At 43.4% G+C, this 19,816-nt stretch overlaps 1 pseudogene; it reads left to right on the forward strand.

The window, feature by feature from the left end:
* Nucleotides 1-1,595: 1,595 nt before the first annotated feature.
* Nucleotides 1,596-19,173, forward strand: LOC123063777 (uncharacterized; annotated as a pseudogene).
* The last annotated feature ends 643 nt before the right edge of the window (nt 19,174-19,816 follow it).

Raw genomic sequence — 19,816 nt, forward strand, 5'->3', positions numbered from 1 at the left:
ATGATAGACAATAATTCCACTGAAGACCAAGCCACAAAAAATTCACTCACCAAACAACAGGTACCAGAGACAGCGGCAGCGTCAATGACTGAAAAGGTAAACTTATGAAACCTGCAACTATGAAATTATAAAATTGCTGCGTGCATAATCAAATAAACTCCAACCTACCACATTTGTATTCACTCCAATGGACTCTCACTTTGCCGCCTCTATGTTTGACCAGCTGCAAGAAAAAACAAGGTCAGTGACGATGAACAGCAAAATAAAGAGCAAGAGAAGGACCCAAAACCACCACTGAATGAAGAATCAGCAGTAATAACAACAAATACAGAGGTGAAAACACATAACACCTCTTCATGAACTTATAGTTGAAAACACGCATTTGACATTTCACTACTTTTCTGCATAGCAGAGAGAGGAGACCAATGAGCAAAAGGAGGACACTGAAGAAGGGTAATATGTTCTTCAAAAGGCAGCCATAATAGAAGACCAAGCCCAAAAATATTCACTCACCGAAAAACACGCAGCAGAGACGACAGCAGCAGCAACGACTGAAAAGGTAAAGTTACATATGTTGGTCCTATCAAAGTATAAAATAGCTATGTGGAACCTCAAATGCACTGCCACTTAGCCACCTCTGTGTTTCAAAAGCTACAAGACAAAAACGACAGCACCGGCGATGAACTACAAAAGAAAGAAGAAGAAGATGCCCAAAAACCTCCACTCAACAAAGAACAAGCACAACATTCAGCAGCAACGATTGAGGAGGTAAAGTTACATAAGCTGATTCTACGAAAATATAAAGTAGTTCCATGAGAACTAAAATGCACTCAAACTTAGCCACCTTTATGATTGAACAGCTGCAAGACAAAAACCATGACAGTGACAATGAACACCAAAACAAAAAACAGGAGGATACCCAAGAAACTACACTCGACGAAGAATGGGTGGAACAGTCAGCATCACCAACGACAGCTCAACAGGTGAAGTTGCACAAAATATTTCCACAAATTACACGACTTAATCACAATCAAAATAGCTCAAACAACGCACCAAATGCTTCGTTGTTTTCCCATAACAGCTGCTATAATTGAAATAAAGTAGCAAGTTAAATTATTTCAATGTTTTTTCAATGATAACGCAGAAACACGAAGAAGGCGACCACAAAGATACAAGCAATGAAGCAGGCACACACATTGTTCCAGAGAAAGAAGCAGAAACCATCGAAGAAAACCCTACACCGTCGTACAATGCCAATTCCCCTGGCAGAGAGGTCAGGGCCAACCAGGTCGAGACTCAAAAACAAGACGGAAAAGACCACCAGCAAGACACGATGGTTGACAAGGAAAAACATGATGCTAAGAAAGACACAGACGACTCAAATGAGGATGCATAAAAAACTGGACAAAAGGGTACAATGCAAAAAGAAGAACATAATATGCCGCAACAAGCAGAAGGAGAACAAAAAAGGAACAACACTAGACAGGACATATCTTCTAGCATCGAAGTAGGCAAGACAATATAAACTTAATTGCTATCTTGTGATCTTGTGACTTGGAGTTATTTATATTAAATTCAAAATCATCGCAGGCACAATGGAGAAAGGGGACAAAGATAGTGATTCCGTCAACAAAGCCATCGAAGAGCTGTACAACGCTGTATGCAAGCCATGGACACAGAGAGAAATGTAAGTTCATGCAACTAACACAAAACACATTATTACACACGATCATTTTGACGGTATCATGTGTAAACTAAAACATTTTTCTAAATATACTTTGCAGGGATGAGCTTTTCATTACAATGAACAAGTTTGATGTCAATCTAGGCCATGTCGCCGAAAGTTTCAAGGTCGGTAATTCAGTACGCACTGAAGCAATCGAGCCCATGCTAACAATCTTGAAAAAACAACTAAATGGCACAGGGAGAAAGATTCTGTCATTAAGCAACACTGTAAGTAAAGATCACGGCAAAAAAATCACTTTTAAAACAATATATATGACTTTATAAATAGATAAACTTCCCCTATAACTGAACTTACAAATTCCCTTTGTTTATCTGTGACAAAACAAGCAGCACTCGATAAAGGAAGCCGACGACGACGATCCAATGTGCTACAGAAATAATGATCAAGGACACATTAGAAAAAAAATTACTACCTATCAGGCTTACATCATTTTTCAACATGCAAGAAGAAGAAAAACTGCAAGATTATAACATGGTAAGCAGATCAGCTTGCGTATATGTTATGAAATGTTATCTTTTTATTTTATGTTTCTAAATATAAGAAGATTTCCAAATATTTTCTTTTTATTTTTTGTTTTGCAGTTCCTTCTACCATGTTCGTTGCGCGGGTTTGAGCAAGACGAAAATACAAGTCATTACTTCACCATTACAGTTAACATGCAAAAACAGCGCTTTGAACTCCTTGACTTTTCAACTGCATATCCAGGCACAATAGAATTCTTCAACAATGTAACCAGCAAATTAATAAAAATATAGAAGCACGTACGCACAGAGCTACAGCTTTCACAAAAAAGCATCGACCATTTCAAAAGGGTCAAACTGCAGGTGCGCCACTTCAAGGAGAAGACACGTAAGCACTTCCAACAATTCACTTCTTTCTTTTTTTCAATGCAAGATTCAATACTACAATTACTGAAATAATGTTGTTCTTTCGTGTTTTCAATGCAACAGTTACCACTACCATTGCTCCAACACTTCTCTTCTTTTCGTTTCTTGAATGCAACAATCTAGTACCATTCCTCTACATGCAGAATGGACTGCGCATTCTATATGTACATGAACCTGAAGCACTACTCCAATGATGGAACAGCAGCAAACTTAGAGCCAGAACAAGTAGCAGAGTTGATGAAAAAAATTATATATCAACTAATCAGTCAACACAGAGGGAATACCAAACTGCCATTAATCAAGTGTACAACAGGTTAGTCTTTTCACAAACTAATCCTTATAATTTTGTCACACTAGAAGAAGTAATATTCTTTTTTTATTATTATTTTTTGATTCTAACAGATATGCTGAAGTATGAAGTTGATATGGGAGACAAGGAAATGCAACAGACAGAATGTTGCGTACTAGAAGAGTTTCCGCCAAATCCCAAGCCAAAAGAACATATTATGCATGCGACAACCACAAAAGAGCATGAAGTTATTGATATATCCAGTAAACACAAAAAGGTTATGGATGTCAGTAGACACGTCGTCGCCCAAGAATCTTGCACAGACCACGAAGAAAAGGATCCACCAATAGAACCAGATCAACCACCACCAGACAATAAGATACCACACCATTCTGAAGAGCAAACAGACGAGCAAAATATCAACAGCAATACCCCGAGCACAGCTCAACTTGAATAAACAGGCACTGATTTAAAAGAGGATGGCACAAGCAACGACGTACCAAATACACAAGAACAGGTTTTCGAGCAGAAGAAACAACATGTTCTTCTTCAAGAAGAAACAGGCTCGACAAGCAATCAGCAACGCATCTACAGCACCATCTCTCTAGACTTCCTAAAACCCAAAACAATGGAAAAGCACGACGAAGTTGATGAATTTCTTTCAAGCCTTAACCCGCTCCAACTAGAGGTATACAACGAGCATGTAAAGATGGGCGTTGCATTCGATGTAATCAAAACATGGCTGAATGACCATGAAAGCTATGAATTCAACAAAAATCACACGCCGTATCTGACAATCTTGCAGCAAGAATCAGGAGAACATTCAATGCCTCAATCATCTGAGGACAACTCAGACAAGAAAATCTTGGTCAAGAAGAGACCGGTAAAGCCTTCAAGAAGGCTACATGGAAAAATTCCTACTTTTGTCCCAGGAGATTTCAAATTTTATGGACAAAGTGAGAGCACTTCATGAATACCTATTCAGCAAAGAAGGACAGGATGAATGCGAAGAGTAAGTACTTTCTCTTGTCACAACAAAAAAACTAAGAAATGTTGCCCCTTTTTAAACCAACCTAACCAATGTATAAACTTTTTCTGCTTGCAGTCTAAACCTATATATTAGCTCGAAGCGACCTGATTGGATTACAGGAAAACAAATGATGGAACAGCTACGGAAAGGAGATCAGGGACAGATGGAGGGATCCATCGCAAACGCATTGTTCAAAGAATGGACAGTGCAGCAACAATACAACACAACCTTTAACTCACTCTGTCTCCAAACACCGCAGATTATGATACCTCACAACACAGCTAAACACTACACACTATATGTGCTCAACAATTACACGAGATCCATCGACATACTTGACTCACTGAATTACAGAGACGGAGACGGAAAAAACATGGAAAACACACCATAAGGATCACCCAGAACTGGTACGTCAATTCAACCTTGTTTCCTAATTGGTTTTACAGTTCCTGCATTCCCTTGTTTAATGCCAAAACCCAACAATAACACCAAACCGTAATCACAGATTAAAAGGATGCACGCACTCATGAAGAAGCATTATGGCGAAGCGGAGCTACGAGGCAACGGCAAACCAAACTAGTCGAGGATAGCAGAAACACCTAACAGAGATTGTGTGCCAAAACAGCAGGGTACCCAATGCGGACACTTCATGGTTCAATTTGCAAAATACTGGAATGACATTGATCTCATAAAAGATGATGAGGATTTCGATGTAAGTGAATAGTACGAGAGCATCAATTTTAATTTTTACAAGCAGCACTACTTGAATACTCAATTATCTCATGAAAGAAAAATAAAAGAATATCCAATGACCTCCATGCAGCAAAGCAACGTAGATGCCGAGTGGAAACTAGAGTTCCTTTTTACAGCCATATTTGGTGAAACAAACCAAGTAAAGTGTGAGGAACTACCTGGAAGAATCAAAAAATGCAAACCAGAAACTTTAAAGTTATTTTCCACCAACAAAGGTAAGAAAATCATTTCTACTTATCTTTTTTTTGTAATAACCTACCCATCCCACGATTCACCAATGTCTTTCGTATCACAAGAACTTACATATCACATATCTGCTTACGCTGACAGAAACAGGTGAAACTAAAAGGGACAAAAGACAAAGCACCAGTCTATACCCAAAACATTCTCATTGCTTCCAACACACAACGGAGGCGTCCGACCTCTTCCATCTAGTCATGAGCGACAGCTGGCAGGAGGAATACAAAAAGTGAGTTGTTTTCTATTGCACCTCAAAATAGTTGCACAGAGGCCAAAAATAATGTAAAAATATGTTTCTCACTGACCGTGACCTCCAAAATTATTTAATCTCCCTATCACAGAAAAACTATATTTAGGCGCATCCACAGGGACAGTGAAAGCACGCAACTTACTGGAGCCCAACTGAAGGCAGTATTTGGTCCAAGACCAGCACAGACGAACATACCATCATACGATGACATAGCAGAAATCTGGGAAAGCAGACAAGATTCAAAACAGAGTGACAGAGTAATATTAGGCCCAAACTTTGCAGAGGTAAAATTTTAAAAAGCAAAATCTTGTCTATATTGCAACACCTACTCTTTTTATATTGTTACACAGCTCTTTTTTCTAACAGTTTTTTTCATCATAATTATTGTTTGCAGCATATATTGGATTTAAAGCATCACAAAACTAGTATTAAAAAATTTAAAATGAATTGCAAAAAAGAAAGAATCAGCTGGTTCCCATGTATCTCAAGGAAAATCAACGGAAAAAGCTCTCAACAGCAAACATGGTAACAACCCTTTCCTCCATGACAAAATCTCAAAATATGCGTTCTATTAAATTACTTTATATTAAACTATCATCTAAGCAACAAGTATTTTGCACACATATATTCATTCCAATGGAGAAGGATGACCGCTATGTACTATATGTGCTGGACAAATACAAAAACAAAGTTCACATTATTGATCCTCGAGAAATGACTCCAGTGGAATTTGAGAAAGAAAAGATAGACGTAGATAAATTGGATCAAAAAGAAGCAAGTCGAGTTCTTCAGGAAAATGAAGATGCTGAAAAAGAAAAAGAAAGACAGTTTCAGGAATATCATGTTCATAAGTTGGCAATCGTAAGCATTTATACATAACAATTTTTTTAGTTTTACAAGTTGCAATATTAAAACAATTAATTACAAAATGCAATATTCCCAGGTACCTAGGTTTAAAGAAGTCTTCAACACCATACTAGGACAAACAATGACTGCCAAGGGTACAAGATGGCAGATTCATACCGTGCAAGATGTTTCAGTGGTAGAAAAGGGAGAATCAACATTTGCTGTTTTAAAGCTTGCATTCATCTACAATGGTGAAAAGTTTGTCGAAGACCTGGAAGATTTGACAGTAAGTTTATATAGATTTACTTATAAATAACTTATATGCACAAACTCTAATAATATACTTCTCTTCTCGGCAAAATTTCACAGGATGAGGTCAAAGACTGGAGGGCAGAGGCAATGTACATTCTCTTAAGTAGCGAGATGAATCAAGTCAAAGCTAGTGAAATGGGTGACAAGATTAGCAAGATCTTGAGCAAAAATGAAGACTAAAACTTTTAATTTAGCCCGCGAGGCTAATTCTATCTAGACGTGACAAAAAAGTTTATCAATAACTCCAATTTCTATGTAATGTAGTTAGAACTTGCGTGTTCATGCCTCTTACATCATCAGAGAGTGCCAGTAAACTATAAACAACAATGCCTCTTCTTATTTGTACGACGGCGCTGACTCCCAAAACGAACCCTTACGCGTGACTCTAGAAACCACCCTCCTGTGGCCTTGTACCACCAAACCCTGGGTCACCATGCCTCCGGGCAATATCCACACACACACATACCCTTACGCGTGACTCTGGAGACCACCCTCCCGTGCCTCCAGAGTTGACATGGCCTTTGTGCCACCAAACCTTGGGTCACCATGCCTCCGGGCAATATCCACACACACACATACCCTTACGCGTGACTCTGGAGACCACCCTCCCGTGCCTCCAGAGGTGACATTGCCTTTGTGCCACCAAACCCTGGGTCACCATGCTTCCGGACAATATCCACACACACACACACATACCCTTACGCGTGACTCTGGAGACCACCCTCCCATGCCTCCAGAGGTGACATGGCCTTTGTGCCATAAACCCTGGGTCACCATGCCTCCGGGCAATATCCACACACAAATACCAAGAACGCCTCAACCGTGGCTAGCTCCTAGGCACACGTGACTTCACATGCTTCAAACCCGTGCTTCTGGAGGCAACATACCAGTGACTTCACGTGACTTCACATGCTTCAAACCCGTGCCTCCGGAGGGAACATACCAATGCCTTCGTAGTATACACACATGTGAATGCACGCACAAACCTAGCTCGTAAGAAAACGTGACTGCACATGCTTCAAACCCGTGCCTTCAGCACAACCTTCAGCAAAACATTCAGCACATTCTTCAAAAACATGCTTCGAACCCGTGCCTTCAGCACAACCTGCTATATAAAAATTAAACAAGCAGGTTCCCTCGCGCCGGAGGCGCCGTGCCACACCACGGCGTACAACGCGCCGCACGAACCAGCAGCACGCCGCACGACCAACACACACTTCGACCTATGGCCCCCCTTCAAGATGTTTATGAAAATTGAATGAGCCGAAGGCGAGCCGAAGGTTCCCTCGCGCCGGAGGCGCCGTGCCACACGACGACGTACAACGCGCCGCACGAACCAGGGCGCCGCACGACCAACACACACTTCGACCTATGCCCCCCCCCCTCAAGATGTTTATGAAAATTAAACGACCCGAAGGCGAGCCGGAGGTTCCCTCGCGCCGGAGGCGTCGTGCCACACGACGACGTACAACGCGCCGCACGAACCAGGACGCCGCACGACCAACACACACTTCGACCTATGCCCCCCCCCTTCAAGATGTTTATGAAAATTAAACGAGCCGAAGGCGAGCCAGAAGTTCCCTTGCACCGGAGGCACCGTGCCACACGACGACGTACAACGCGCCGCACGAACCAGGATGCCGCACGACCAACACACACTTTGACCTATGCCCCCCCCCCTTCAAGATGTTTATGAAAATTAAACGAGCCGAAGGCGAGCCGGAGGTTCCCTCGCGCCGGAGGCGCCGTGCCACACGACGACGTACAATGCGCCGCACGAACCAGGATGCCGCACGACCAACACACACTTCGACCTATGCCCCCCCCCTTCAAGATGTTTATGAGAATTAAACGAGCCGAAGGCCAGCCGAAGGTTCCCTCGCGCCGGAGGCGCCGTGCCACACGACGACGTACAACGCGCCGCACGAACCAGGACGCCGCACGACCAATACACACTTCGACCTATGCCCCCCCCCCTTCAAGATGTTTATGAAAATTAAACGACCCGAAGGAGAGCCGGAGGTTCCCTCGCGCCCGAGGCGCCGTGCCACACGATGATGTACAACACGCCGCACGAACCAGGACGCCGCACGACGAACACAGACTTCGAATTATGCCCCCCCCCCCCTTCAAGATGTTTATGAAAATTAAACGAGCCGAAGGCGAGCCGGAGGTTCCCTCGCGCCGGTGGCGCCGTGCCACACGATGACATACAACACGCCGCATGAAGCAGGACGCCGCACGACCAACACACACTTCGACCTATGCCCCCCCTTTCAAGATGTTTATGAAAATTAAAAGAGCCGAAGGTGAGCCAGAGGTTCCCTCGCACCGGAGGCGCCGTGCCACACGACGACGTACAACGCGCCGCACGAACCAGGACGCCGCACGATCAACACACACTTCGACCTATGCCCCCCCCCCTTCAAGATGTTTATGAAAATTAAACGAGCCGAAGGCGAGTCGAAGGTTCCCTCACGCCGGAGGCGCCGTGCCACACGATGACGTACAACACGCCGCACGAACCAGGACGCCACACGACCAACACACACTTCGACCTATGCCCCCCCCCTTCAAGATGTTTATGAAAATTAAATAAGCCGAAGGCGAGCCGGAGGTTCCCTCGCGCCGGAGGCGTCGTGTCACACCAAGACATACAACGCGCCACACGAACCAGAACGCCGCACGACCAACACACACTTCGACCTATGCCCCCCCCCTTCAATATGTTTATGCAAAATTGAACGAGCCGAAGGCGAGCCGGAGGCGCTTTTCTTCAACTTAGTAAAGTTATTATACACATGTGCCTCTTCTAGTGTTTACTTGTGCCTATAAAGAAGTCACACGATTGAATGATTCTGGAGACTACTGTTTTACATTAAAAAGTTGTTTTTTTCTTTACTTGGAAGGTCACATTTGATAGTGTTGGTAGTCCTCGCCCGTAACTACCCCATAAATCTCCATTACCCGGAAATATAATGGGAACAAAAAGGGAAACAAGGATCCAACCGCGCGAGCTGGTATTTTTTTGTGTGTTTTCGCGTGGAAAGGGAAAACGGAAAATTCTGGTAGTTCGAGGGTCAAACTGCAAAACGCACCAAACCACAAACCGGAAAGGGAAAACCAGGAACCAACCGCGCAACTGGTTTTCCCTTGCGGGAGCGCTCGTTAACTAGTTGCCCCCCCCCCTACGCCACCAAAAAGGGTTGGAAAATGGGCTTGGACAATTTTCTAATTGGGCTAAAGAAAACTGCCCAGTCTGCTTCTCGTAGTTTTCTCCAAATTGAAGGCCTAGCCAAGAGAGAGAGAGAGGTTTCTCAAAAAAAAGCACGACGATAACTGCCACACGTGTGGAATCTAGGGGATGTGTCACACGCCCCGTGTGGCATCGACACAGGCCCGCCCGCACAAGCACGTTCGAGCGCACCCCGCCACTGCCCCGCACGTTCGATGTGCGGCACGATCGTCCGCGCGTCATGGCGAGCGACCACGCGGCCCGCACGACCCGTCTTGGTCGTCGCCCCTCCCTGCCTGCAAGCTACACGCCCCGTGTGCTAGTCACCACGCGTTCCGCTGCGATTGCCATGGTCCGGACCCTCTTCCATGTTCGTTTAACTGCAGTTGCCATGGTTGCTCAACTGCAGTTGCCATCTCAGGTCAAGTGTCGGATGCCAATTTTGGGCAACTGCAGTTGTTGCCATGTATGGTCTGGTCTACTACAGTTGTCGTGATTTGAAAACTTTAGGAGTTGCCACCTACTAACACTAGGCAGTTGCCATGTAGCACTACAAAAACATGGCAAAAAACATGTTCGGGTAAAAGAGAGAATTGTCATATGCTTACAAACACAATAGGGCAGTTGTCATGTACCCTGCAAAAACACATGACAACTGAAAGCTTTTGGTGTGTGGGAGAGGAGACGGGCATGTGGGCGACGGTGGTATCTTTAGGAGTTGTCACCTACTAACACTAGGCAGTTGCCATGTAGCGCTACAAACAGACGTGGCAACAATAACATGTTCGGGTAAAAGAGAGTTGCTATCTGCTTACAATCACAAAATAGGGCAGTTGTCATGTACCCTGCAAAAAACATGGCAAATGACAGTTTGGGTGTGGGAGAGTAGGAAAAATGGGCAGTCGTGGGAGTTGGAGAACAGAAGTCGTGCGCGGCGTGCGCGCGCGACGGCAGTTCCACCGCACGCCCTGACTCGCAACTAGTCTTGTCCGAGGGAGAAACCGTGTGCGGGCGAACTGACAAATACTCCACACACCGGCCTTGTCCTACGTGGCACACAAAAATTGCCTCACCGTGTCAGGATTGGTGCGAAATTAAATGAACGGCGATCCATGCGTGTGGGCGAGATGCAAACGCCCACATGTGTAGGTATTAATGTTTCCATAAAAAATTGAGGGAGAAGAGAGAGAGCCCAAACGGAATTTCCTGTTTGCGCTCTCTGCGTCTATAGAGGTAACGCACATAGCGACAACACTAAGCGAACGACTGGACGGCCCATCTAAGACAGCTGCCGAGCGACAACACATCTAACAAGATGAACTATTAATTCTGCAAAAAATAGTGTTCTTGTCGTTTACACCTAGCACTGCTGGTTCTCATTGAGATTCAAATTGCGCGTTTCTATCAAAGCTTAGAGTATATCTCTCCCTAATCTATCTCTCCCTATAATAATAATAATAATAATAATAATAATAATAATAATAATAATAATAATAATAATAATAATAATAATAATAATAATCTCTCCCTAATCTATCTATCCCTAATTTTTAATTTTTAATTTTTAATTTTTAATTTAATTTATATATTTAATAAAGCACGGATTGACTCCGTGGGTTCACCGTCACAGTACGCTTTCGCCCAGTCATATTACGCTTTTACGTTTATGTTTTCAAATTAACCGATGTGGTACTAACGGAACAATTCGTTTTTGCCTCCGTGGTAGCACGATGGCATACTTGGGCCTGCTTTAGTCCAGCCCATACACGTACAATTTTTTATAATCTCTATCTCTATCAGTCACATGTTTTGTTCATTGGGCTTTTTGGGCTAATGGACTCGCCTAAGTCACGTTGCTGCACGCTGCCCCCTCTTTCAGTTTCTCTCACTTCTTCCTTTTTTCCCTAAAGAAAAGAAATTCTAATCTCAATTCCTCTACAACTCAGAGAAGATTTCTTTACAAATTGGAGCAGAGCAAGGGAATCCCGTCAACTATATTTCGCCTGCGTCGCTGCCGAAGACGCAACCCTAGCACACCGAAGGACACCTCGCGAGGAGAGCACGCACGCGGGTTGACGCAGCCGCAGGTCCACCCCCGCCACCAATTCCTTCTCTTCCTCGCTTTGTGGCGCTGGCGCATGCCACTCTCACCCGCGCTGCTGCTGGACGGCGGGGCCTTGTGGCCTGCCTCGCTCGAAGCAGCAACAGGGGGCGACAGAAGCAAAGAAGTCGTCGGTAGTGGGCGGCCGGATGGAGGCCGCGTCGCCATACGAGCACGCGGACGATGCTCCTGCGGTGGCAGAGGTGATGGCCGGACTTAGAAGTGCTTCAGGGAGGAATTGGATGGGTGGGAGCAGCTGCGGGTGGCGTGCAGCAGGGTCAATGAGATAGTCGACGATGGGAACACCAGTTTGACGCTGACGTGAGAAAAGTAAAGAACAGAACGATGTGTAGCACCAATTCCTATACTCAAGTTATCTATACACCGACGTGAGAAGCCTTTCCCCTATGTTCGAGGCTCCCAGCACTTCCCCTGCAGCTACTTGGTGAGTTTAAGGCAGATCCGAACACAGACAACGCAGACAACAGAACATATTATTAGGGGCAACAGTGTGCTAGATGGCATGCTGCTGCTGCCACCCCAGCAAAGTGTACTGCTATAGGCAAGTCGTGGGAGAAACCACCTGAGGGCATGATGAAATTGAATTTTGATAGCTCATTCATGGGGAGTACAGGCGATGTGGGTGTTGTCATGATCCTTCGAGATGCACAAGGATAGATTGTGTTCTCTTCCTGCAGATCATTGCAATGCTAATGGTCGGCCCTTGAGCCCGAACTATGTGCCTGCTTGGAGGGCATGTCGCTTGCACTAGATTGGAGCCATGTGGATGTTATGGTGGAAACTGACTCAGCTGAACTTGCTGCAATGATAAATAGCTCTTCCCGTGACTGCTCACAGCTCGGACATCTCGTTGAGCAGGTGAAGTATCTCATGAGACAGGGAAGACGGTTTTCCATCAACAAAATCACTCGTGAACAGAACCAGCCAGCCACCTGCTAGCTCGCTTTGGGCGCCAAGAAGATCGCACGGTAGTTTGGTTAGGATCGGGTCCTGATGAAATTTTAGGCCTTACCCTTCGGGATTGTAATGTGACAAATACTTAAGCAATACAAATTGTATTATACAATCCTTTTACCCCGCAAAAAAAATCCATGGTGAGCTATATAATGTATGGGCTTATTAGCTTTCAGATTTACTGTCCTGAAGTAGGATTCGAGATGTGACGAGCGATCTGGTTTATAGTGTTGCTGATGGTGTGTTTTAGCGCTGATCTTAACCTCTCTTACGGTGGTCATACTTGATGATGGTGTGTTTTAGCACTGATCTTACCTCTCATACGGTGTTGTCATACTTCTGAACAGAAAAATATGGATCCGGCATCAACTACTTAAACAGGTTTGTTATTTTATTTTCCTCTGTACTTAGCTCGACCCCTGCTTTATGTACATGGAACAGTATTGGAGGATTCATGAATGGAATGGCTAGATTCCTTCTTGGATGCTCAGATTCTTGACAATCATCTTTTTACTTCACCTTTATAATTATTTGCTACCCAATAAATTGTTAGCATCAAGTTACATGAGTTTTGTATGCAGATATACATAGGCAAAGTGCTTGTCTTTCATGGCATGTGCATGCACTGTGCAATATGAAGCATCACATTCAATTTATTGGTTTTTCTTTGTCTGCTAGCATTGCTTTTTGGCTTCTACATATCCGAATGCTTGAAAGTGTGATAGTCTTGAAATAGCTAAACTATATTGCAATCTTGTAGGCATAGTCATACATTCTGCTCATTTGTCATATTTCTTCTGTGCATATTGAATCTAAGCATGGTCTATTATGAAATTGTGTAATGTTTGTGTGGTTAAATCACAATTACATATGAGAGTAGCTGGCTGTAACAATGCGGTTAATGCATAATAGCTGATTCATGTTTCCTGTTTTATTGTCAGGCAAATGAGCGTGTTATAAGGAGTTCAAATATGACCCTGGACTGCAGATGGATACCTATTAGTAAACAAAGAAATTGTGTACTGCAAGTCTGAGATCTTCCACTTGCTACAAGTGTTGATCCACAGCCAGTTTACTTGCCAGGTAGAACATTAGTTTTAATACCAATGCAATCATATGTATCTTTCCACTATACTTGCAAAATAGGATCAGCTCGCGGTGCTTGCAAGTTGTTAAAATTTTATCACTCTTCTCCAAACCTCTCATTTTGTCCACCCTTCCTTGTGCCCTGTAGCTTTCATAGCTTTTTCAGTATAAACTACACTAGATAGCAGTAGTTATGTATACATTGTTAGCATAAATCGATGCCGAGTCTTGTGGCTGACTTCTAGCAACAGAAAGACTGGTCCTAAATCCGAAAGTCAATGGTTGACTTCAAGCAATCTGTTGCGACACAATCTCGGATGAGGTTTTTTGTGACCAAAATGAATTTTGACCGCGGTATAAATGTAAACAGTTAATCTCAGCTAGGCATCGTTGGATTTTCCATATGTTTATATCAATTATTATTTCTATTCTCAGGTGAATGCTACTGCTGATAATTGTTTTTTGCTCTGCCATATGTGATATTTACTGGTATTTTCCTTTTGTATCCTTGGTCATCTAAGAATTACTTTATTTGTAATTTACAGTAGTTAGTGACTTCACTGGAATCGAATGCACGTTCTATAATTTCTAAATTGTATGCATACCATTCTACGACTTTATTTTGTCATGGCACAGCATGTAGGTATTTGTTAAAAACTTAAAATGTACAGGAGATGCAGGGTCCTTCGAATAGAAAAATACTTAAAGTTGTATTAAGTCAGCGACAATTAATATGGATCAGAGAGAGTACAAATATCAAATAAGATACCACCCAACAATATGCCTTCTTCTATGAATTAGTGTTATCAAGATGGAAAAAACACATGGTTAGAATGTTATGTGATATTGATTACTAGGAAAGCCGTGAACTGAATAATTTATACATTTCGTAGCCGCTTTGCAGAGATGGCTAGGATGTGATGCTATGATTACAAGAAAAACCATGAACTAAACAATTCATACACTAAATAGCCACTATGCAAATATGCTTTCACTGAAAGCACAATTCTTCTTCATGCTGGAGTATTTGATGTGGGTGCTTATTGGGCTAAGGAGAGAGTGATGAGTTTCCCATCCGTTGCTTAGTTTTTCTCCCGTTGCAACGCACGGACATGTTTCCTAGTCTATCCCTAATAATAAAGCATGGATTGACTTCGTGGGTTCATCATCACAATACATTTTCTTTCTATGAATTTACGCTTTCAGTTTGAATTTAAAAACTAAAAAGAAAAGGCACCGCGTTGCATGAATTCGAACACATGACCTCGCTAACTCTGAGATGGAAGTCACGCCATTCTAGCCAGCTGAGTCTGCTAGCTGATGTGAATAAAACAAAGCTATTTCTTAATTGTAGACTACAGCCAGACGTGGAGGTTGTGGGCCAGATGAACATGCAGGTAGCCATAATAAGAATCCTAATTCAACTTAGCTACATGTACAAGTCTGTAGAAAAAGTACCTATGTTTTCGGTTTATTTCCTACATACTTCTTACAAGCTACATTGTTTCTCAGCTGCAAAAAAAAAAAAAAGGTCTTCTCTATTGAGCCGTCAGCAACAAGAATGGGCTCTGCTGGAAGTCACGAAAAAGAAGCGCCGAAAAATAATACTTCGCTAGGGATCGAGCTTATAACTTCCCGTCGAGTATAAGCTGCAACAATCAATTATCATTAGTCCCGTATTGCTCCCTTAAACTTATTCACATCAATTTATATACGTTTTACCCAAGATCCACGAGACATGGATGTTGGATTTATTGGGACAGAGGGAGAAAATCTACTAAATTATATGTTGGCTAAATTAAACAGAATTTGTGAGGCGTTTGTGGTGGAATTAAAGGAAGATAAGAGAGAGACCATCGGATTATATGTTGGCTAATTATGATGGGATTCATTAGACATGGGAGAGACTGAGGTGATCCATGATGGAACGAGTGTGGGCTCTCCGATTAAATCTAGACACGCATATTTGAGGGAGAGAGTGGGATTCGTGAGCCCATTTGGAGATTAAATCCGTGCTTCATGCATACAGTCGACTAATCAAACTTGATTCGTGAATCGCATGACCAAAGGGTGGGGTCATGGGGAGTACATCGCCTGTTCTGTACCAGACGCCTTGAAGGGAGATTGTGGGATTTGTGAGTTCATGGAACAAAGGTTGCAGATTGCCTAGCAGGATATAGTCGTGTCATAGCACGACTGTGTGGTTTGATCTATGACCTTCATGTATAGAGAAAATCTTACCTCTAAATTATAACATGGAATAAAAATCCTATTAAACCCGTGAAAAAAAGCAAAGTAGTTATGCTTCCCCTTAATATTTATATCCATATCAATGGTCATGTATATTCTACAAGATGTGATTTATCAGCCACATAATTCTTAGCTTTTGTTGCATCATATTTGCTGAATAGTGAATAAAATGACATATCTTCTAGATTAATTCCTCAACAACTTTTGTTCCACTATATTTATATAGTGGAAAATTAATCATCTGTAGCGGTGCTATAGTGGTCGTCATAATACGCTTTTTTCTGTGAATTTACGCTTTCAGTTTTTTTTCAACACGTTCATATTTTTTCCAATATAAACGATGTGGTACTATTTCGGGGACGTCCTATATACGGTCGTACATCTGGTCATCTAGCAATCAGGCGGCCCATCTGGCCGCAACAGCCCATCCGATCGATTGGATCTCCGCATATCCATCAGCACGGGAAGCAGCGACCCAGCAATCAGAATCTGGGGGCCCATCTAGCGCGCGGAAAATAATCCCTGGTGGAAATAGGCACTGGAGCGAGCGATCGAACTCCTGCCATGGCGTTCAGTCTCCAAGGGCACATGCAACCAAGCCACGCCTGATGCTTCTTTAATGGAAAGGCAAGTTGTGAAAGGAAAGAGAAATTAAAAGAAGGAAAGGAATGGAATTATGGGCTACATGTCCCCATTGAAAGAAAAGGAGAAATTAAAATAAGGAAGAAATTATATCAAGAAAAGAGTGTCCTACTTCACGTAAAATGCATGATGGCTATCAACGTGGCCGAGATTTTCGTCCATTGTCCAATACTTTTTGAATTGTATATGTACATGCAATCCTATGTGAAATTCAAGTCGTACATTCTCGAAGGTCGCCTTTGGTCTAGGAATAGGGTGATGAGGGCGTTGACATTTAGGCTGGCTGGCGGCGTGCATCAGTCAATGGCCTTTGACTTTTGGCTCCTGTTTGAGGCACTCAGAGCGTGAGGATCGTCCTAGGCACGACGCCATCAAGTACGGCCAAAGGCACTAGGTGCGCTCAGAGGTACAGTGTTGCCTTGACCCGGCCGACCTGATGCCGATGCGCCAGCCGCTACGACGCCAATCCCCTACAGGCGACGAAGAAAACAAAACAGCGTTAGTAACAGTTACCATGCTAACAAAGTACAACAGGGGTAGATAGCACCCTATCATTTATTATTTTGAGATTTGGGCTTCCAATTTATTTTATTTATGGATAAGTTTCTACTTCCTCTGTTTGTTCGTCGAAAACCTCACGAAGGACTCCGGCTCTCCGACCACTTGACTGTGCCACACACCCGTGGGATGAACCACGACAGTGTCTTCAAGATGAGACTTACATGATTTTTTTACCATTGCAACGCACGAACATATTTGCTAGACGTTTAAAACTCCCTGGCGTTTTTGACATTAAACCCGCGGTATATATCAAATGTTTTTTAAAATACTCATATCTTCTAAATCGTAACTCTAAATTTAACATATTATATACGAAATTTGATTAGAAATATATATATAATCTGAATATGATGTTATGTTACCCGTTAACTATTTAAAAAAACTATCTAGGGTGCAATCTTGATCAACGATACATATCAAATGTTTTTAAAAATACTCATATCTTTTAAACCGTAACTCTAAATTTAACAAAGTTGTATATGGAATTTGATTAGAAAAATATATAAAATATATATATGATGTTATTTTACCTATTAACCATTTAAAAAAACTATCTATGACGCAATCTTAATCAAGGCTACATATCAAATGTTATTTTACCTGTTAACCATTTTTAAAAAACTTGTGCTTTTGTAGGCAAAGACCATCTTTGTTTGGGCCGTAGCTACAAATAGTCAGATTATAGACTATTTTGTGTAAATTAAGAGTGTGTGGTATTCTTTTCTCCCGTTGCAACGCACGGTCTCTTGGGGTAAATTAACACAGAAACATCCATAATAAAGCACGGATTGACTCCGTGGGTTCACCGTCACAATACGCTTTCTTCTCATGTTATAATACGCTTTTGCAATTTATATAGACAAAATCGTAATATAAACAAGATGGTACTAATTTCGTCCATCCGTCAAAACTTCCATAGGTTGCCGTTGTTTTACATACAGCCCACCAAACCCGGACCGCCGGTACGTGTGTGAAAAGAAAAAACCAGCCACCCGCCTGCACAGCGGAGCCTCCCCTCTAAGCATCTTCCATTGTACAAGACCTAAGAGCTCGCACAGCTCCGAGTGCTTCCTCGGCGCATTCCTCCCATGCGCGGCCGCCGGCGACCAACCCGCCTCGGCGGCCTTCGAGCTCGACGTGGACGACCTCTTCGGTTCTCCCGAGCGGCCGCGGCCGCAGCCGCGACGCCGGCCCTTGCTCATCTCCTCCATCTGCGCCGCAAACCCTAGCCCCCCGTGCCGCCCGCCGGGGGGCATCCTCGAGGCCCTCCCCGAGCGCCTCGGGCCTCTCTCGCCGCCCCCGTCTGCTTCATTCGTCTCGACATCCCCCGCGTCCCCGGCGATGGCCCTTCGACGCATGATCCCCGCCATCCCCCGCCCGGTGCCGTCGCCGGCGATGCACATGCCGCAGTGCGTGCCGATGAATGTGCCAGCGGCGCGGATGCGGCGACCGACGGTCGAGGCGTTCGCAACTTCGCGAGTGAAGCAGATGAGGACGACTACGACGTGGAGATGTTGTCGCCGCACGAGATGGTGGCGCGCTCGCCGGCGTGGGAGTCGCCCATGACGACCTTCTGGGTGCTGGAGGGCGCTGGACACACGCTCCCATGACGACCTTCTGGGTGCTGGAGGGCGCTGGACACACGCTCCCATGACGACCTTCTGGGTGCTGGAGGGCGCTGGACACACGCTCAAGGGGAGGCACCTCCGCCAGGTACGCAATGCCGTGTGGTGGAAGACCGGCCTGCTCGATTGATCCATTGCGTTTGCATTTGGTAGCTGCCTACAGCTATTGAATTTGTGTGTTTGAATTATTTTGAACATTACGCGTGATCAAGTGGCTACACCTGTAAAATTTGTGTTGTATTACTCACCATTACGGCATTACTCTTATTTATGAACTATCTATTTGAGCTCTCAGGAGACATTGAACTATTTGGTATGGATTAAGATAATTGTGCTTTTATGGATGTTTCTGTGTTAATTTACCCCAAGAGATATGATTTATCGATCCTTAGTATGGTTACATTCCAAAAGTATGTAGCTTGAACATCGGACGATGTAAACTTGGGCATATTTTGAGATATTGTGGTGTAGATTACTTTGCACTGCACCTATGGAGTTGGATTCTTTACTGGAGCTTGTTAGCCACTGCAGCTTCGTTTGGTGAAGACGATAGTTTTGCAGTTCCTTTTAGCGATGTTATTCTGCAAAGTATCCATTGTTTATCGTATTTGAGACGCGCATAGGACGTGGAAATGGATCATCGGAGCAATATTGTTCAGGTGTTATAAAATTTTACTGCACTTGATGGTGATGTTCAGTATTCAGGTCTGAGTTAAATATGCTCTGCGTGCTGCTTAGCTGAAGGTGTGTGCTCGAATTTTCATTCTGTTGTTTACCTGGATAATTAAATTATTTTAGGAAGTTTATAGTTTAATCATAAAATTTAGAGTACTAAGATACTAGACTATGTCAGAGATGCATAATCAGTCAGTGTCTAATTTTGGTCTAAACCCAGGTTTAAATACTGTTCAAAATATAGTCAAACACTATCTTTTATGTATGCCAGAGCATCAGGTCAATGGAGCTGTGATTCAGGATTTCCAAAAG

Source organism: Triticum aestivum, chromosome 3A (assembly GCF_018294505.1).
Source record: "Triticum aestivum cultivar Chinese Spring chromosome 3A, IWGSC CS RefSeq v2.1, whole genome shotgun sequence".
Classification (NCBI taxonomy): Eukaryota; Viridiplantae; Streptophyta; class Magnoliopsida; order Poales; family Poaceae; genus Triticum; species Triticum aestivum.